Source organism: Bufo bufo, chromosome 4 (assembly GCF_905171765.1).
Source record: "Bufo bufo chromosome 4, aBufBuf1.1, whole genome shotgun sequence".
NCBI lineage: Eukaryota > Metazoa > Chordata > Amphibia > Anura > Bufonidae > Bufo > Bufo bufo.
Window position 1 is genome coordinate 582,324,035 of NC_053392.1, and position 22,610 is coordinate 582,346,644.

Here is a 22,610-nt window from a genome sequence, read left to right on the forward strand (position 1 = left end):
GAATCAGATGTTTTAATACTTCGCTCATCTCTAACAGGCAGCATTGATTGGATAGTGTCAGACTGTGCAGGGACACCCCCCCCCCCCCCCCCCCCCCGACACGTAACACCCATCTGGAACGTCACTGCAAACTGCTAGTAATTAATTTTTAACCTGTATTAGGAATAATAGAGGAATAGGACAACCAAGAGTCATAAGAATAGATGCTCCAGAATTGTTATTACATGGGGGAATATTAAAATAGACATGTCAGGAGAGGGGACAGGTCTTCGTTACAGGCAGGGGCGGACTGGCCACAGGGCAGACCGGGCATTTGCCCGGTGGGCCGGGCCACCTCAGGGCTCGAGTGGTGGGGGAACGGGTGGGAAGAGGCAGTGGCGTAGCAAAAGAGGGAGCAGTGGGCAAAAGCATAACACCCGCCGCCAAGAGAGTCCGTGTGCTACTGGCCACCGCCATCTGGGACCGAGCACCCCAAAGGCAGCTTCAAGGAGTTCCCTGGCGTGGCAGTTCTTCAAACAATGTGCTGACGACAAGACCCGAGTGGTTTGCACGCTGTGCCATCAGAGCCTGAAGCGAGGCATTAACATTCTGAACCTTAGCACAACCTGCATGACCAGGCACCTGCATGCAAAGCATAAACTGCAGTGGAGTAAACACCTTGAAAACAAGGAAGTCACTCAGGCTCCCCCTGCTACCTCTTCTGCTGCTGCCGCCGCCTCGGCCTCTTCCTCCGCCTCTGGAGGAACGTTGGCACCTCCGTAACCAAGCATCTCAACCATGTCACACGGCAGCGTTCAGCTCTCCATCTCACAAACATTTGAGAGAAAGCGTAAATTCCCACCTAGCCACCCTCGATCCCTGGCCCTGAATGCCAGCACTTCTAAACTACTGGCCTATGAAATGCTGTCATTCAGGCTGGTGGACACAGACAGCTTCAAACAGCTCATGTCGCTTGCTGTCCCACAGTATGTTGTTCCCAGCCGCCACTACTTCTCCAAGAGGCCCGTGCCTTCCCTGCACAACCAAGTATCCGATAAAATCAAGTGTGCACTGCGCAACGCCATCTGTGGCAAGGTCCACCTAACCACAGATACTTGGACCAGTAAGCACGGCCAGGGACGCTATATCTCCCTAACTGCACACTGGGTAAATGTAGTGGCGGCTGGGCCCCAGGCGGAGAGCTGTTTGGCGCACATCCTTCCACCGCCAAGGATCGCAGGGCAACATTCTTTGCCTCCTGTTGCCTCCTCCTCGGCTTCCTCCTCCTCTTCTTCCACCTGCTCATCCAGTCAGCCACACACCCTCACCACCAACTTCAGCACAGCCCGGGGTAAACGTCAGCAGGCCATTCTGAAACTCATATGTTTGGGGGACAGGCCCCACGCCGCACAGGAGTTGTGGCGGGGTATAGAACAACAGACCGACGAGTGGTTGCTGCCGGTGAGCCTCAAGCCCGGCCTGGTGGTGTGCGATAATGGGCGAAATCTCGTTGCAGCTCTGGGACTAGCCGGTTTGACGCACATCCCTTGGCTGGCGCATGTGCTGAATTTGGTGGTGCAGAAGTTCATTCACAACTACCCCGACATGTCAGAGCTGCTGCATAAAGTGCGGGCCGTCTGTGCGCGCTTCCGGCGTTCACATCCTGCCGCTGCTCGCCTGTCTGCGCTACAGCGTAACTTCGGCCTTCCCGCTCACCGCCTCATATGCGACGTGCCCACCAGGTGGAACTCCACCTTGCACATGCTGGACAGACTGTGCGAGCAGCAGCAGGCCATAGTGGAGTTTCAGCTGCAGCACGCACGGGTCAGTCGCACTGCGGAACAGCACCACTTCACCACCAATGACTGGGCCTCCATGCGAGACCTGTGTGCCCTGTTGCGCTGTTTCGAGTACTCCACCAACATGGCCAGTGGCGATGACGCCGTTATCAGCGTTACAATACCACTTCTATGTCTAAGTGAGAAAACACTTAGGGCGATGATGGAAGAGGAGGTGGCCCAGGAGGAGGAGGAGGAGGAGGAGGAGGAGGAGGAAGAGGGGTCATTTTTAGCACTTTCAGGCCAGTCTCTTCGAAGTGACTCAGAGGAAGGTTTTTTGCAACAGCAGAGGCCAGGTACAAATGTGGCCAGCCAGGGCCCACTACTGGAGGACGAGGAGGACGAGGATGAGGATGAAGCATGTTCACAGCGGGGTGGCACCCAACGCAGCTCGGGCCCATCACTGGTGCTTGGCTGAGGGGAAACGGAGGACGATACGCCTCCCACAGAGGACAGCTTGTCCTTACCTCTGGGCAGCCTGGCACACATGAGCGACTACATGCTGCAGTGCCTGCGCAACGACAGCAGAGTTGCCCACATTTTAACGTGTGCGGACTACTGGGTTGCCACCCTGCTGGATCCCCGGTACAAAGACAATGTGCCCACCTTACTTCCTGCACTGGAGCGTGATAGGAAGATGCGCGAGTACAAGCGCACATTGGTAGACGCGCTACTGAGAGCATTCCCAAATGTCACAGGGGAACAAGTGGAAGCCCAAGGCGAAGGCAGAGGAGGAGCAAGAGGTCGCCAACGCAGCTGTGTCACGGCCAGCTCCTCTGAGGGCAGGGTTAGCATGGCAGAGATGTGGACAAGTTTTGTCACCACGCCACAGCTAACTGCACAACCACCTGATACGAAACGTGTTAGCAGGAGGCAACATTTTACTAACATGGTGGAACAGTACGTGTGCACACCCCTCCACGTACTGACTGATGGTTCGGCCCCATTCAACTTCTGGGTCTCCAAATTGTCCACGTGGCCAGAGCTAGCCTTTTATGCCTTGGAGGTGCTGGCCTGCCCGGCGGCCAGCGTTTTGTCTGAACGTGTATTCAGCACGGCAGGGGGCGTCATTACAGACAAACGCAGCCGCCTGTCTACAGCCAATGTGGACAAGCTGATGTTCATAAAAATGAACCAAGCATGGATCCCACAGGACCTGTCCATCCCTTGTGCAGATTAGACATTTATAACTACCTCCCCTTAACCATATATTATTGTACTCCAGGGCACTTCCTCATTCAATCATTTTTTTATTTTCATTTTACCATTATATTGCGGGGCAACCCAAAGTTGAATGAACCTCTCCTCTGTCTGGGTGCCGGGGCCTAAATGTGTGACAGTGGTCTGTTCCAGTGTTGGGTGACATGAAGCCTGATTCTCTGCTATGACATGAAGCCTGAATCTCTGCTATGGGACCTCTCTCCTCTGTCTGGGTGCCAGGGCCTAAAAATATCTGACAGTGGCCTGTTCCAGTGGTGGGTGACATGAAGCCTGATTCTCTGCTATGACATGAAGCCTGAATCTCTGCTATGGGACCTCTCTCCTCTGTCTGGGTGCCAGGGCCTAAAAATATCTGACAATGGCCTGTTCCAGTGGTGGGTGACGTGAAGCCTGATTCTCTGCTATGGGACCTCTCTCCTCTGTCTGGGTGCCGGGGCCTAAATATCTGACAATGGCCTGTTCCAGTGGTGGGTGACGTGAAGCCTGATTCTCTGCTATGGGACCTCTCTCCTCTGTCTGGGTGCCGGGGCCTAAATATCTGACAATGGCCTGTTCCAGTGGTGGGTGACATGAAGCCTGATTCTCTGCTATGACTTGAAGCCTGATTCTCTGCTATGACATGAAGCCTGATTCTCTGCTATGGGACCTCTCTCCTCTGTCTGGGTGCCGGGGCCTAAAAATATCTGACAATGGCCTGTTCGAGTGGTGGGTGACATGAAGCCTGATTCTCTGCTATGGGACCTCTCTCCTCTGTCTGGGTGCCGGGACCTAAATATCTGACAATGGCCCGTTCCAGTGGTGGGTGACGTGAAGCCTGATTCTCTGCTATGACATGAAGCCTGATTCTCTGCTATGACATGAAGCCTGATTCTCTGCTATGGGACCTCTCTCCTTTGTCTGGGTGCCGGGGCCTAAATATCTGACAATGGCCTGTTCCAGTGGTGGGTGACGTGAAGCCTGATTCTCTGCTATGACATGAAGCCTGATTCTCTGCCATGAGACCTCTCTCCAATTGATATTGGTTAATTTAAATTTATTTTATTTTTATTTTAATTCATTTCCCTATCCACATTTGTTTGCAGGGGATTTACCTACATTTTGCTGCCTTTTGCAGCCCTCTAGCCCTTTCCTGGGCTATTTTACAGCCTTTTTAGTGCCGAAAAGTTCGGGTCCCCATTGACTTCAATGGGGTTCGGGGCGAAGTTCGGGTCGAGTTTGGATCCCGAACCCGAACATTTCTGGGAAGTTCGGCCGAACTTCTCGAACCCGAACATGGAGAGGTGTTCGCTCAACTCTAATCGTCTCTTATTCGGGGGTCATTCTCACAATGATCTTCATCGACCACAGGGTTAGGGGCCAAACATTGCTTTTATTTGGCACCTCAGCAAAACCAAAACAAACAATACAAATAAAACACCTGCCCGGCTGGGCTCTAACTAAACATGAGGACTCCCTACTTCTCTGAAAGCCCCGTTCACACACGGGAAGAAAATGCGGCTTTTCCCAGCCTAACAAACCAGCACTTCCAGGCTGTAACAAAGTCCAGTACCTTTTGGGGGATTGTGGCCCAGAAGTCCTCCTGACTCTGGCCTAGCGACCATCGATTCCAAGACCTCACGGAGCACCTGAGGACTTCAAATTCATCTCGCTCCTCAAGTACTTCTTCAAGAGCTCTGGCCAAGTAGAGGGCCTTGGTCGCCTTCTCTCGAGCATCAGTCTCCGCTTGGTCACGTTCTTCGGCATATCTGGCCGAGGTGATTTTCTCTTCAGCCAGGATCTTGTCCAACATCTTCTGTTTCTTCTCCAATTTAGACACAATTTGTTTCTGGTGGTCCAGGTCTACCATCCAATCACGCAACTCTTGATCAAGTTGAGCCATTCTGGCTTCCAAATGTATTTTCTCCTCCAAGAGAGCAGATTTTTCTGAGGCACTGTTTAGAACCTCATAAGCCAGCACATCTATTTCTTGCTCTGCATGAAGTCTGGATCGCTCAGAAGCTGCAAGTTCCTCTTGAAGTTGGAGAATTTCCACTTCTATTAGTGACTCTAGTTCCTTCAGTTCATTCTGTGACTCCTCTGGAGATTCCTGCAGTTGATCTGCGAGAACCGCTAGCCCCATCTCTAGTGTATCTTGGGACTGTGCAGAGCGAGCGAAAACATCTTCAAGTTTGTAGCTGTACTGTCCTGTCAGGTCATCTACAACTGTCTGGATATGAGCTTCAGTCACTAGGCTGTCACCCGACTGAACTCTCGTCTCGTCAGATATAACTGTCATCTGGTCGCTACTAGTAACCACTTTAGTTTTGCTGGGTCTTGACATGGTAGCCTCACTCTCGGAGTTGCTAACTGTCACGGCACATACGCCACTTATACTGCTCGTGTCATTATTAACCCTGACCTCTAGGGGCACCCATGAGTCAATCCCCACCTGGGACATTTTATTAATCATAGAAACCTGTGGAGACTGCACATCCACCTCTGGTAAGTGTGGTACACCCCTCAGCATTGCCACAGTTTCCTGCACATTCACTACAGTGGGTTTACTCAGCTGTGAGCTCTCAACATCAATCAGCGTTTTTATACCGAATATATTTTTCACTAGTATCCACATTGCCATTATCTTTAAGTGGACCGCGCTGCACCAGGACAGAGCTGAAAATATCCTCCCTTCCAGATCCTCCTGGAGAAAAGGTGAATTCGAGTGAACTGACTGCTTACCCATGTCCAGGAAATTCCTGTGAGATCTGGAAGGGAGGATATTTTCAGCTCTGTCCTGGTGCAGCGCGGTCCACTTAAAGAAAACGCATCTATAGATGTGAACATTGCCCACTTCCCTATTGGAACTCGCGACGCACCAAAAAGGCAACGTACAAAAGGCTGTTTTATATATTTTATATATATTTTGTTCACATTGCCATTATGCCTATCCGCAAACTTGGCACCATTGTTTTCAATGGTCATATCACTTAAACCATTGTGCAGCTTCCTCGCATAGTCCCCAGCTACCAAGCTGGCATGTACCAGGCTCACCTGGCTTTCGGTGTCCACCAACACTTGGACTGCACTGTCCTTTACCATAATGTCACACATTTGTTTAGCAGTCTTTATTTCCGGTGTCTCAACACCTCCCGACTCGGCAGGTAGCAATTGCTGCCGGCTCACACCCCAGTTCACGGCTTCTGAGGTACCAGGGCACGGGTCATTAACATGCCCACCCTCCAGAGCTGAGCTCACTGCCACTTTGTCAGCTATACAAGTAATTGCTGGAACGATCTTACCCCTTGTTGTAATCAACCATTCCGGTAAAGCAGTGACATTCTCTCCCACAGACTCATCAAGGTTGTGGTTGCTCCTAGCAACAGCTTTACTGCACCTCCGCACTTCCTCTCTAGGACCCCGGACACAGTCGCAGGGAAGATATGCACTCCTGAGAACCGCACCGCTCTCCACCTCTTTGTCTTCCCGACGGTTGCCCTTGGCAACGGCACATATCTGCTGTTCATCAGATTCTCCAGGTACACAATTTGTAGCATTTTCTCCGCTCCACAGCTGCCAAAATAATGGGAAGTCTTTGGCAAGCACAAACTCCACCTCCAGGGTCTCACATTTTAAGAGCTCCCATTGCACAGGGCCATAGTCTGTTATAAAGGTAAGGAACACCTTAGTTGTTGTCTATGGCCCTCTTGTTACAAAGTCCAGAATTTCGGGCAGGACCTGAGACATTTGTTGGCGGGAGTCTAGTATAACCCCCAGCGGGATCCCCCCGATCATCATCATACAGGACTTTTCCCACGCGCTCCACCATTTGGCAGCCATTTTGACAGGTCAGTTTCTTTTACCGTGCCCTTTAAATCCCTGCACAGCTTTCACCTCAGAAAAAAAAAGGTCCAGATTAACCAGCAGTTTTCCAGCAGCACCTGATCCAGCGAACAAGCAGGCTTCCGGCCCTTTAAATCACTGCACAGCAACACAGCAATTCCTTGGCAACATTCAGCAGCACCTGCTCTTTTCCGTCAGGTCGTTGCCCCTAGCAACCTGCTGTTGTTATTGCCCGCATCCTCCACCATATGTAAAGGATCGTCTCTTATTCGGGGGTTATTCTCACAATGATCTTCATCGACCACAGGGTTAGGGGCATTGTTTTTATTTGGCACCTCAGAAAAACCATAAAAAACAATACAAATAAAACACCTGCCCGGCTGGGCTTTAACTAAACAGGAGGACTCCCTACTTCACTGAAAGCCCCGTTTACACACGGGAAGAACATGCGGCTTTTCCCAGCCTAACAATCCAGCACTTCCAGGCTGTAACAAAGTCCAGTACCTTTTGAGGGATTGTGGCCCAGAAGTCCTCCTGACTCTGGCCTAGCGACCGTCGATTCCAAGACCTCGCGGAGTCCCCCAAAGTTCAGGCTAACACCTAGCCCCGTGCCCCCTCAGCCAGCTCAGCTGAGCCCACTTGTACAGAGCCTTCCCAGGCCTCTGCTGCACAGACTCTTCCTCCTCCTAACAGTCTGGACTGGGCTCTTATCCCAGACTGATTGTTCCACCTAGTGCGGCCTCTGAACTGCTGATTGACAGCGAAGAAATGGAAACTCCTGCCATATCTCTCCTCTAGCAGCCGTGAGGCCTGTCACTGCCTCACAGCTCCTTAATCTGGTTCTGTTTCTCCAGCTCTTTAATGGTGAGGCTGCCAGAAGCTAGTAAGTCCTTCACCTTGGATCCAAAGGTCCTTAAAGCCTGAATAAATGGCTGTTGTCCTTTGTGTTTATATCCACTCTGTTTCCCTTGAATTGCGTTGCATTAAACACAGCTAGCAGCTGCACTCTCACTCCTTCATCTCCTACTTCTTCTCTCAACTGACTCAACTTCCTAACTAGGCCTGAACTGCACTATATATACGGTGGTGCTACCCCCATCTAGTGGTGAGATGCATGTGGTGCACCTGACAGCCTGGTAAAAAGGGATTTCACATGATAATACAATGCGGCATGAAATTACAGATGACAGAAACAAGCTTTTGCAGTTCTCACATAAGCTAGTGGGACGCTGCATATGTGACGGAGTGTTCAGCCCAGGGGAATTGAGTATTAGACGAGATTTCACTTTTGACTGTAGATAGAATGTTTAGGCTAAGCATTTGTGATTTAAGCTGCATTAATGCAATTCCTTTTAATTTGCATTACTGAAATAAATGGACTTTTGCACAATATTCTAATTTTTCAAGTTTCACCTGTACATCCGTATATGTAGCATGGAGGAGTGTAGTGATGATCAGTTTCTGGAGGAATTTTGCCAAGTTGTCTGCTGATACGGATTTTGGAATGCTGCAGAATTTTACATTGTTGCAGCAGTTGCGGTCGTTTAGGTCCGCCATTTTGGATTTCATGACCTCCATTTCCCCTGATAGGGTATTGTGAGCATCAACTAGTTTGTTGTGTGCCGAGGAGAATTCCCCCAATTTTGTTTCTACAGTATATGGTCAATACGTTCTCCCAAGCCATCTACAGTGGCTGAGATGTTGGTGAGTGCTTGTGTAATGTCTTTTTGGATAGATTGCCTTAACGCTCTCATGGCGTTTATCGGGAAGGCCTCGGTGGCAGCCTGATTAGTAGTAGTGAAGGTGAGTTCATCCTCCTGCGTTTCAACAGAGGCCCCCTCCTGATTATCTGTCACAGCAGAGAAGGATAATGTAGTCTCCCATCATGCTTTCTGTTTGAGAGGGCTGGCGGTGGCCGAGGCAGGGGTAGGCGAGTCTTGCAATACAGCAAATCTGGACTCCTGTGACTCTAGCTGAGAATATGGCGGACTGTTGGCACGTCTGCTGCTCCTTTTATGCCCCGTAGCAGGGGCCCTCATGGATGAAGAGCAAGGAGAGGATCCCGGGCTTTGTTCCCCTTAACTATGATCTGACCTTATGGGAGAAGAGGTACCGCATTGTTCTGTGGGACTGAGCTGTGCTTTCTCCGTCCTCTCTTGTTGCGGCTCGTCTCCATCGGGAGCGGCCTGTCTCGCGGTGGCGGGATCGCGAGCACCATTGTTCGCCGTCGGAAAAAAAGCTGTAAGAAGCTTAGGAGTTTCTTTCTTACCCCTCTTAGGCATCTTTTGTGGAGTGGGGTCTTACAGGGGTTGATGGTTGCCAAGTTTTTGGTGAGCCATTGCGCTCCCAGTCTAGGCCACGCCCCCCGTATATATATATGTATAAATATATACTGTATATTTATAGTTCATGTATATAAATATATACGTAGTAGAAAATAATGGACTGTAAACTTTGTATTGTTTTAATAAATGTATTTACCATATTTTTCGCCCCATAAGACGCACTTTTTCCCGGGGAAAATCCCCCTGCGTCTTATGGGGAGAATGCTGCCATTTTACATCGCAGACTGCGATGTATCAGCTGAAGGGGGGAGGGAGGAGGGGCCGGTGTCACGCAAATGCGGTGGGGCCGATGCGGTCACTGTACTCTGGCCCCGCCGCTCACTCACTGCTTTATTGCCTAAACCTTTTATAATAACTTTAATTGAAGTTCCGATCCCCAGCCCCATCTGTACTACTTACTAAATGTCCTCTAGCAGGCAGAGCAGGGCGGGTGGCCGTAACTCACTGATGTCACGTGCCTACACCGCCTACTTCATTCATAAAGTAGGCGGCGAAGGCACGTGACATCAGTGAGTTACGGCCGGCCATCCGCCCTGCTCTGCCTGCTACAGGACATTTAGTAAGTAGTACAGATGGGGCTGGGAATCGGAACTTCAATTAAAGTTATTATTATAAAAGGTTTAGGCAATAAAGCAGTGAGTGAGCGGTGGGGCCGGAGTACAGTGACCGCACCGGTCCCGCCGCATTTGCATTCCACCGGCCCCTCCCACAGGTTTAGCTCCGGTATATTAGGGCATCTGTGGATGCCACTATTATGGGGTGGGGGATATGTGGATGGCACTGTTATGGGGTGGGGGATCTGTGGGTGACACATATATAGCAGTGCCATCTACAGATCCACCCCCCATAACAGTGCCATCCACAGATCCGCTCCATAACAGTGCCATCCACAGATCACCCCCACATAACAGTGCCATCCACAGATCACCCCCCTCATAACAGTGCCATCCACAGATCTCCCCCCATAACAGTGCCATCCACAGATCACCCCCTCATAACAGTGCCATCCACAGATCACCCCCCATAACAGTGCCATCCACAGATCACCCCCCATAACAGTGCCATCCACAGATCCCCCCATAACAGTGCCCCCCTCAGATCCCCCATAACAGTGCCATCCACAGATCCCGCCATAACAGTGCCACCCACAGATCCCCTCATAACAGTGCCATCCACAGATCCCCCATAGTAGTGTCATGCACAGACCACCATTAGTTCAAAACCCACCAAAAGCACACCTTTTGGTTAAAACATTTTTTTTCTTATTTTCCCCCTCAAAAACCTAGGTGCGTCTTATAGGGCGAAAAATACGGTAATCAAAATACCACTATAGTTTAGTACAGACACTCAGTTCAGAAAGGTAAAGGAACAGAGACATAGAGATAGGAAGTAGGCGGAGTCAGTAGTAATTGCCTATTTATTAATATTAATTATTAATATTAAATTCCAAATATTAATAATTGATGGATCCTATAACAGGGGCACTGTAGGGGGCTCTATTACTAATGAAGGGAATTATTATTGGTGGGGCTTTGAGGAGCACAATTACTATGGGGGGAACTATCTCTTTGGCACTATTATTTTTTCTGGATAGTATTTGGGGGTATTGGGGAGCACAGAGAGCAGCAGTATAATACTTGTGGGACTTGAGGATGGGGAGAATGATAGAAAAGTGAGGAACCTAAGATGTCTATGTGTTAATCTCTGCAGAGATGAGGCATGGCTGAAATAAGTTGCCTAGGAGAAGATGAAAGAAAACATCTACATCAGAGTAGACGTCACCTGGGAGGCTCTGGATACAGGGCCGATCCTAGGGTCACAGGCGCCTGGGTGCAGAAATATTTCTGGCGCCCCCACATGGGCGTGGTTATCTTACTAACTCCTCCCCTTTACAATGTTTCTATGGCAACAACTTCAGCCCCACGAATCGGCGGCTCGGCTGCTCGGCTTAAAAAAAAAAAAAGTCAAAAAAAAAAAAAGTCAAAAAAAAAAAAGTCAAAAAAAAAAAAGTCAAAAAAAAAAAAAGTCCCGGCGGCTCGCTCGGCCAGGGCCGGACTGGGGATAAAAACCAGCCCTGGAAAAAGTTGCACACCAGCCCCACAGCATTGCGTCATTATTTACTCTTCCGTCTGTGTCCCTCGCTATACGGCTCAGGCGACGCGATGACGTCATCGCGTCATCACCGGCCTCTGATAGGCTGCCAGCACTAAGCCGGCAGCCTATCAGAGGAACAGGAGGGGACACACCTCTCCCTCCTCTGCCGCAGCACAGACAGGCATCTGTATTGCCGTCCTGAGGACGGCAATACAGATGACTATGGAGATGAGCGCTTCCGCAATGGAGGCGCTCATCTCCTGCTCTGCCCTGCCGCCGGCCGCGGCCGCCCCCACTTGTCACCAGGGCCGCAGCGCTGGGGTGCGGGGCACCCACTGCACCCCGTGTAGGATCGGCCCTGTCTGGATATGAGAAGTATGTGCTGCTGTATAGTCCTGTATGTTTGATAGTGTCTATGCAGCAAGTAAAGCAATTAAGGCTTTCACACTTGCGGTAGCAGGGTCCAGCAGGCTGTTCCAGCGGGGGAACAGCCTGCCGGATCCGTGCTAACGCTAGCCCACCATGCCACCGGAAGTCTGCTCCGGCCCCAATCACTATAATGCCTGCTAGACCCTGCTACTGCAAGTGTGAAAGTAGCCTAAAATGTCTTTAGTGCTAGTGCGAGCGGTAGGGTGTCGACTGGAGCCATATGAATTGGGGCTTGGGCCCTGGATCTTTTGGGACCCCTGCAATGGCCCTGATTGGTGGTGTTTTATAATTCTTATACATTTTTACATCTATTTTTTAACATTTATTTTAATTGCTGATTTCTCCTGTAACAGAGGCCAACCTATTAGCCCCAGCTAAGGGGGAATACTGCTTCTGCAGCTGCATGATGTCCTTGCAACTGCTAAGGCTACTTTCACATCTGCATTTTTGCTGGATCCGTCATGGATCAGGAAAAAACGCTTCCGTCATGATAATACAACCTTCTGCATCCATTACGAACGGATCCGATTGTATTATCTCTAAAATAGCCATGACAGAATAGTTTTTTTGGTGTCAGAGAAAGCGAATCTGTCACAATTGTGAGTCATGACGGATCCGTTTTGCTCTGCATCCCAGGACGCACTCAAAAGCTCTGCTTGCATCGTTTTTGTGTGTGTCATTGGAACACAATGAAAGGGAACGGAATGCATTTTGGTGCACTCTGTTCCCTTCAGTTCAGTTTTGTCCCCGTTGACAAAAAAATGGGGACAAAACTGAAGCGTTTTCCCCACTTTTGAGATCCTATGACGGATATCAATAGCTGAAAGTGAAAGCGCAGATGTGAAAGTATCCTAACTCTGCAAGGACACTCAGAAATGTCCTTGTGGAGTTAAATGCAACACCCCCCCAGATGCATATAAATAGGCAGTTAACAACTGGTTAACATTGCCCACTTTAATGAAGGCATTCTTCATAAGATAATTAACGCGATCATCTAGTTCAAGTAGAATTGCCTCTCCACTCATTTTAAGGGTTCCCGCAGGGGATTACAATAAAGTTATATGACAATATATTGTAAGATTACAATATAGTCACATACAGCATGCAAAGAGCATGTAGTATTGAACATGGTAAACAACTAATTAGAATGCGAGCAGTCATATTCCAGAGATATGTGTCCTTGTCTTCTGTCTTCTTGGAATGTGGGGGTGTTGATAGTAGGCTCGACGGGTCCTCAAGATATGAGGTATTCTTTTTAAAAAAGGTTTTATTCGTATATATGTATAATTTTCTCAAGCACAACAGAATATATTATTAATATGAATAAAATTAGATTACAGGCAGGCAGGGTATCAGAAATAATTTATTTCTTTAACGTTTTTCACCATTTTGATCATTACATTATCACACATATGTATTTCTCATTGATTTATTAGCTAACTATCTATCCTACCTATCTAGAAAAGGCCCCTTAGACTGCCTGTACTGCATGAAGTATACAGATAAGCTGCATAGATCATGGGATGTTAGACATCCATTCCTGGCCGCCTCATAGTAGCCATTTCATCTGAACATTCACACATCTTTATGGAGTTGTTGACAACACACACACACACACACACACATCATTATCTACCTAAAAGGATGACGACAGCCAGCCAGAGGTGCATCCCAACACAAGGACCACCCCGGAGTAATCCCCGGTGAAATCACGCTTTTAGGGCATTGACTCTTCTTGTAAGAGTGGTGCTCAAACTGCTAGGGTGCATCTGTGGGACCCTCTTTCAGAGATGATGTCCTCCACCCAACTCTCAAAAAGCTGAGGGGTCTTCAGGAGAGGTGAGTAGTCGAGCTGGGCTATCAGACGGTCAACTCTGTAGCTGTGATGTCATCCTTCCTTCAAAATGGACATATCCATGCCCTCAACTAGGAATATAACATATTAATCATTTCCAGGCAATAATTGAATGTTATATCAATAGAGGAGAAGCAGGAAAGTGGAAAGAAACCAGACATGAACCAAAACCCTGATAATGATTGATACAATAAATCAGAATTAATTCTTTCCTTTCACATTTTCTCTTTTGATCATTACATTATAACTCTTATATGCATTTCTCATTGATTTGTTAGCTAACTGTCTGTCCTAGCTGTCTAGAAAAGGCCCCTTAAGCTGGATGTACTGCATGAAGTATTTAGGTAAGCTGTATACATCATGGGATGTTAGATATCCCTTCCTGACCACCTCATAGTAGCCATTTCATCTGAACATTCACACATCTTTATGGAGTTGTTGACAACACACACATCATTATCTACCTAAAAGGATGACGACAGCCAGCCAGAGGTGCATCCCAACACAAGGACCACCCCGGAGTAATCCCCGGTGAAATCACGCTTTTAGGGCATTGACTCTTCTTGTAAGAGTGGTGCTCAAACTGCTAGGGTGCATCTGTGGGACCCTCTTTCAGAGATGATGTCCTCCACCCAACTCTCAAAAAGCTGAGGGGTCTTCAGGAGAGGTGGGCAGTCGAGCTGGGCTATCAGACGGTCAACTCTGTAGCTGTGATGTCATCCTTCCTACAAAATGGACATATCCACACCCTCAACTAGGAATATAACATATTAATCATTTCCAGGCAATAATTGAATGTTATATCAATAGAGGAGAAGCAGGAAAGTGGAAAGAAACCAGACATGAACCAAAACCCTGATAATAATTGATACAAGAAATCAGAGTTAATTCTTTTCTTTCACAATTTCTCTTCTTTTGATCATTACATTATCACTCATATATGCATTTTTCATTGATTTGTTAGCTAACTATCTGTCCTAGCTGTCTAGAAAAGGCCCCTTAAACTGCATGTACTGCATGAAGTATTTAGGTAAGCTGTATACATCATGGGATGTTAGATATCCCTTCCTGACCACCTCATAGTAGCCATGTCATCTGAACATTCCCGCTTCTTTATGGGGTTATTTACAGCACTCACTTCATTATCTACCTAAAAGGATGACGACAGCCAGCCAGAGGTGCATCCCAACACAAGGACCACCCCGGAGTAATCCCCGGTGAAATCACGCTTTTAGGGCATTGACTCTTCTTGTAAGAGTGGTGCTCAAACTGCTAGGGTGCATCTGTGGGACCCTCTTTCAGAGATGATGTCCTCCACCCAACTCTCAAAATGCTGAGGGGTCTTCAGAAGAGGTGGGCAGTCGAGCTGGGCTATCAGACGGTCAACTCTGTAGCTGTGATGTCATCCTTCCTACAAAATGGACATATCCACACCATCAACTAGGAATATAACATATTAATCATTTCCAGGCAATAATTGAATGTTATATCAATAGAGGAGAAGCAGGAAAGTGGAAAGAAACCAGACATGAACCAAAACTCTGGTAATGATTAATACAAGAAATCAGAGTTAATTATTTCCTGCCACATTTTCTCCTCTTTTGATCATTACATTATCACTCATATATGCATTTCTCATTTGTTAGCTAACTATCTTTCCTACCTGTCCATAAATGGCCACTTAGACTTCCCGTACTGCATGAAGTATCCAGATAAGCTGCATAGATCATGGGATGTTATACATCCATTCCTGGTTGTCTGATAGTAGCCATTTAATCTAAACATTCACAAATCTTTATGGGGTTATTGACAGCACACACCTAAATCATTATCTTATAGAATGATGATAGTCAGCCAGAGGTGCATCCCAACACAAGTACCACCCGGAGTAATTCCCCAGTGAAATCACTCAGGGCATTGACTCTTCTTGTAGGAGTGGTGCTCAAACTGCTAGGATGCATCTGTGGGACCCTCTTTCAGAGATGATGTCCTCCACTCGACTGAGGGGTCTTCAGGAGAGGTGGGTAGTCGAGCTAGGCTATCAGACGGTCAACTCTGTAGCTGTGATGTCATCCTTTCTACAAAATGGACATGTGCACACCTTCAAGGAAGAATACAACATATAAATCATTTTCAGGCAATTGTGGAGGCAGAGAGGAGAACTATAAAACTTGATATAAACTAGAAATAAACCAAAACCAAAACGATTGATGCAAGAAATTATTTCAACTTCTAGAACAATGGTCTCCAACCTCTGGCTCAGCAAGTGCTGCTGTAGTAATACAACTCCCATCATCCCATAATAGCCTGCAACTGTCAGAACATGTTTGGAGTTGTTTTCCACTCACCAAACATCTCAGGGGAGATTTATCAAGAGCAGGAGGGATTTATCATGAAGGTCATGCCTGATTAAAAATGAAGTGCATCCTCTGATGCACTTCGATCATTTAGAGCAGAAAACTGGCATACATCAAGTAAATCTTCTGGGGCTGATCTCCAAGCCCACCCCTTTCAAAAAATGGAGAGGCTGGCAGTAAAAACGTCATTTTCACACTAGCGTTTTTCTTTTCCGGCGCTGAGTTCCGTCCTAGGGGCTCAAATCCGGAAAAGAACTGATCAGTTTTATCCTAATGCATTCTGAATGGAGAGCAATCTGTTCAGGATGCATCAGGATGTCTTCAGTTCAGTCTTTTTGACTGATCAGGCATTTCAGAAAACCGTAGCACCTCCGGCCAAAAATCCTGAACACTTTGACTGAACGCCGGTTCTGGTCTTTTTCCCTTTGACTTGCATTAACGCCGGATCCGGCGCCGTGTGTTCAGTCAAACCGGATCCGGCTTTTGCATGTTAAACCCGAAAAATGTGAAAAAATGTGAAAAAAAAGTTAAAGTCCATAAACGGCGGATCCGTTTTCTCCAATGCATTTTTTCATTGTGATCAAAATCCTGATCAGGATTCAAATGTAATCAGTCTTCACACGTTTTTCCGGATCTAGTGGGCAGTTCCGGTGTCGGAATTGAACGCCAGATTCAAACAATGCTAGTGTGAAAGTAGCCTTCAAACATTTTTAAACAGAATTTGCAACTTTTGTTTATCAGTTTTGTGGTGTACAGGAATGATAAATCTCTCCTTGTGCTGTGAACTACCAAAAGCAGTGGACATAATAATTAGGCTACTTTCACACTCGCGTTTGGTGCGGATCCGTCATGGATCTGCACAGATGGATCCGTTCAGATAATACAACCGTTTGCTCCAAAGAAGATACAGACGGCACTCCGCTGTCAGCGATGCGGTGCGCGTGTCCAGGGAAGGTCCGCAGATACTTGTATAGAGAGGACCGGCACTCGCTTTAGTTATGATTTTCAAGTAATTTTAATGGTCACATACAAGTGGTAAGTGACGCGTTTCGGCTACTATGAGCCTTTGTCAAACATAATCATTACAAGCAACAAACAAGTTTAAATAGCCCGCGATGGAGCCGGAAATGACGTAGGTAACCATGGCAACGTCGTAAACAAAGGGCACAACAATACAGAAATAAGATTTTTGTAAAAGAATGTCATTAGTTGTCCAGGCACCATGCTTTATAGTGCTGTATTTTGCTGCACATTGTTATAGTGGTGTATAATGCTAGAAGCTGCAAAAAAATCTGCTGGAAAAATTGTCATAAATTCACAAGGCACCATGCTTTACACTGCTGTAACATGCTAAGCATTATGTTGTAGGTACAGAATGTTACATAATAATGAATATTAAATACTTCATGCTGAATGGTAAGCTTGCGTAATACTATATTATACTTTACAGTGCTAAACACCATACTTTACAGTGCTATATTTTGCTGCATATTGTTATAATGGTGTGAAATGCTAAAAGCTACATACTGCAATGAATTCGCAGGAACAGAGGTCATAAATATGCAGGACACCATGCTTTACAGTGCTGCAGCATACAAAGCATTATTGTGATGGTACAAGATATTAGATAGTAAACACTATAGATAATAGAACACGTATCACTACCCCGGAGAGGAGGAGACAGGCTTAAAATGCTTAAAAAACGAGAAGCCTACTGGATTCATCGCCTGCAAACCCTAGAACCTAAGGGGTTAAATCGTGACTATGATCTGAACAGTTTCCTTTAAGATATAGTCTGTAGTTACCCTTTCAACATGTTCCCTTATTCTTTCTTCCACAGGGAACTTGCATTCCAAAATGTGTGTCATTTAGTGTCTGATCAGGGCGTAAGTTCACCGTTTAGTATATAGTGTTTAATATCTAATATCTTGTACCATCACAATAATGCTTTGTATGCTGCAGCACTGTAAAGCATGGTGTCCTGTATATTTATGACTTCTGTACCTGCGAATTCATTGCAGTATGTAGCTTTTAGCATTTCACACCCTTATAACAATATGCAGCAAAATATAGCACTGTAAAGTATGGTGTTTAGCACTGTAAAGTATAATATAGTATTACGCAAGCTTACCATTCAGCATGAAGTATTTAATATTCATTATTATATAACATTCTGTACCTACAACATAATGCTTAGCATGTTACAGCAGTGTAAAGCATGGTGCCTTGTGAATTTATGACATTTTTTCCAGCGGATTTTTTTGCAGCTTCTAGCATTATACACCACTATAACAATGTGCAGCAAAATACAGCACTATAAAGCATGGTGCCCTGACAACTAATGACATTCTTTTACAAAAATCTTATTTCTGTATTGTTGTGCCCTTTGTTTACGATGTTGCCATGGTTACCTACGTAATTTCCGGCTCCATCGCGGGCTATTTAAACTTGTTTGTTGCTTGTAATGATTATGTTTGACAAAGGCTCATAGTAGCCAAAACGCGTCACTTACCACTTGTATGTGACCATTAAAATTACTTGAAAGTCATAACTAAAGCGAGTGCCGGTCCTCTCTATACAAATACAAAAGTTTGCATCCGTTCTGAACAGATCCGTTTGTATTATCTTTAACATAGCCAGGACGGATCCGTCTTGAACACCATTGAAAGTCATTGGAGGACGGATCCATTTTCTATTGTGCCAGATTGTGTCATAGAAAACGGATCCGTCCCCATTGACTTACATTGTGTGTCAGGACGGATCAGTTTGGCTCAGTTTCGTCAGACGGACACCAAAGCGGAATGGAGACGTAACGAAGGCAAGCTGAGGCATACTGATCGTATCCTTTTCCATTCAGAATGCATTAGGGCAAAACTGATCAGTTTTGGGCCGCTTGTGAGAGCCCTGAATAGATCTCAAAGACGGAAAGCCAAAACACCAGTTTGAAAGTAGCCTTAATCATCGCCTCTCCTTACCTTGGTGTTATCATGGTTGCTGTTGTTTGTGTGACCATTGACAGTGACCAGTGAAATAGGGGGAACAATTACCAGTAAGATAGAGCAGCATCCAGGAAGATAGGGGAGATGGTAAGCAGTAAGATAGGACAGAGACCAGTAAGATAGGATGAATAATAACCAGTATGATAGGGTAATGACCAGTAAGACAGGACAGTGGAAATGTCAGACTATTAGGACCACTGATACATACGATAATGGGCGATACAATAATTAATAATGGGTAAGTTGTGAGAGTCAGTCACAATAAATATCATCCATAACCCCAATTGTAGTGTAAAAAACGGATTTTACTGATTCGTGACCATACCCAAAAACATGACATTGAGATAACCCATAATTCCCAACATATCTTCTTTGGTGTTCTATATCATCAATCTGAGTGAATTGAAGATAGGACAGTTAGCAGTAAAATAGGGCGGATAGAGACCAGTAAGGTAGGGTAAAACCAGTAAGTTAGGACAGTGACCAGTAATATATGGAAGTGAATTGTAAGATAAGGCAGTGATCTGCAAATTAGGGTGGGAAGTGACCAGTACAATAGAGGGGGCAGTGAATAGATGAACCAAAGGCACTTTCCAAATAGTCTGAAAGCTGGAACCTTATTGGCTGCTATGAACAGCTCCACTCGTCTTATACAGAGGTTTAGATGAACCTCTTCATACACATAAATCATCCCATACAGTTCCCTGGTACAGTAATGATCCCCCTCCTGCAATGTCAGAACTTACCATGATCTAAAGAGGGGGCGCAGACTTCACTACAGACACACGGATGCTTCTCTCTTGCAGACAGAGGCGGTTGTGATGCAGCAGAGCTGGGAGACATCTTCCTCCTCCTGCAGCCGGCAACCAGGAATGACAGTTGGTAACAGCAATTATCAGTCATGTTTCTGAGGGGAAGTGCTGATTGGTTGATCAGATTCTAATCCACCAATCAGCAGCTCTCTGTTCTCTACAGCCTGGGACTGGAGGAGCACACAACAGTCCGAGCCCTGAGTGCAGCACAACCGATGTGTGCGACTGGGAGGTGGAACAATTATTACCCCCATAGCAAAGTGTTGGTAGGGCTGATGCAAATTACATTTCCCATTAGTGTCCATACTTTTGCTCTTTTTCCCCTGAAATACTTCAACTTTTTTGTTTATAGCAGGGTACATATGGTTAAAGAAAGACATTTTTTTAAATTTCACTATTTTTATCCCGTTCCTGTTATTTTTCACCTTCCTGACAGAGCCTAGTTTTAAAAATCTGTAACTTTGGGATGCTTTAATTATCCAAGCCATTAAGAGACTCTTTTTCTAAATTTTCTAAATTTTTATTTCTCTGCTTTTGTATTTAACTTTTTTTGCGATATGTTTAATTTAATTCTGTGTTTGAGATAAAAAGCAAAAAGAAAAGAAAAAAGAAGAATATCCAGGAGGCTCCTGAAAAATGGAGAGATCTATTGCATGAGTAGGCATTCTGGCACTTCCCGTACTACAGTCCTCCATGAACCTGTGTGTGGGATCAGATGCAGCTCTGGCACCCAAATGTACACCGAGGGGGCAGTGCCATGTCATGAAAAGGACGTGTGGCCTATTAGAATTGGGCATGGTCTGCAGAAAGGGGCTGTGCATTGTGCCTGTGTATACTATGAAGGGGACATGGCAGACTCCAAGAAATCAAACACTGATGGCCTAACCTAAGGAAAGGGCATCAGAATTAAAGTTGCAATAAAAACTTGCTCTGCTATATGGCTGCCCAACTGCGGTGCACAGTACATTACACACCAATCAGCCATAACATTGGAACCACATACTGTAGTGAACTGAATAACATTATATTGTGTCAATATCAATTGTGGATTATACATATAAGGTGACAAGTGAACATTCAGTTCCTGAAGTTGATGTACTGGAAGCAGGAAAAAGCAGTCAGAGCACACTGTGCATTACAGCTTGCTGTATATGTAATTGAGACCCCAGACCTGACCTCTGAATTAATTCAGACCCAAACCAGGCCAAAAAATGTATTCTAACCTCTGACCAGAACCCTAAATTAATTCAGACCTCGTAGCAAACCCCTAAGTTAAAGGAGCTGTCACTCCTTCACTCCTTGTTCACTGAAAATGTGGCCACTGGAGTCATCAGCTGATGTTCTCTCAACATCTCTAGAAAACAGCTGATTTTGCTGGGGGACGCCTCGACCATCCACATCCAGCCAGGTATTTCATTTCAGATGAATGGCTGTCCCTGTAATAGAAGGGTGACCTAAGTCTGAATGAGTCAGGGATGCTCATACAAAGCAGCTCTCAGTTTTAGCTCTTAGAGGGGAGTCCCAAGCCTTAATACAATGTCCTGATGCCAGGTTTCCTTGCTACTCCAAAAGAACGGGAATTCCAGGCCCAAATACAACGTTCTGATGTCATTTTTTTTTTTGCTAGTCAGGAAGAACGAACTACAGTGTGTAACCCCTATCAGTTGTGAGACACTGAGTAAGAGGATGGAATGCTGGCAGGGAGTGGTCCTGTGTTAGGTGCCAAGGTTGGGCCCCAGGTACGGGGCTATGCAGTGAACTGAATCTTGGTGAAGGAAAGCCTAATTATGATTCTGGAGTCTTGTGTGAGGGCGACAGGGCAGACGCGCATCTCTAGGCATCAGGGGCGGACTGGCCACAGGGCAGACCGGGCATTTGCCCGGTGGGCCGGGCCACCTCAGGGCTCGAGTCGAGGGGGAACGGGTGGGAACGGCGTTCCTGCACTTTTTTCATGGCAGGAACGCCGTTCCCAAAGTTTCAGGGCAAAAGGACCAGGAAGGAAGCGGTGAATGCTTTGTACTCACCGCTACCTGGTCCTCGGCTGTCGGCTCTGCAGGCTGCGCAGTGCGCACAGGAGTGAGTCGCTCTGTGATGTGACAACGTCATGCTGTGCGCAGTCTTCACAGCACAGCCGACAGCAGGAGAAGAGGAGCGTCTGCGTCCAGGAGCAGGAGAGGTAAGTGGTTTTTTTTTCATATATTATGGGCAGTGGGCTGATGAGAGGCACAGAGGGGCTGATGAGAGGCGCAGGGGGGCTGATGAGAGGTGCTGTGGGGCTGATGAGAGGCGCAGGGGGGCTGATGAGAGGCGCTGTGGGGCTGATGAGACGAGGCACTGGGGGGCTGATGAGAGGCACTGGGGGGCTGATGAGAGGCACAGAGGGGCTGATGAGAGGCGCAGGGGGGCTGATGAGAGGTGCTGTGGGCTGATGAGAGGCGCAGGGGGGCTGATGAGAGGCGCTGTGGGGCTGATGAGACGAGGCACTGGGGGGCTGATGAGAGGCACTGGGGGGCTGATGAGAGGCACTGGGGGGCTGATGAGAGGTGCTGTGGGGCTGATGAGAGGCGCAGGGGGGCTGATGAGAGGCACTGGGGGGCTGATGAGAGGCACTGGGGGGCTGATGAGAGGCACTGGGGGGCTGATGGAGAGGCACTGGTGGCTGCTATGAGGCTATTGAGGGATGCTATGAGGCATGGGGCTATTAGCTGAGGTCTGATTGGGGGTCATTCATATTGGGGTCTGATCTGAGGTCTTATTGGGGTCTTATTAACATTGGGGATATTATTGGGGCTGTTAGCTGAGGTCTGATTAACATTGGGGGTCTGATTGGTGGTCTGACCTGAGGTGTAATGAAAAATATTT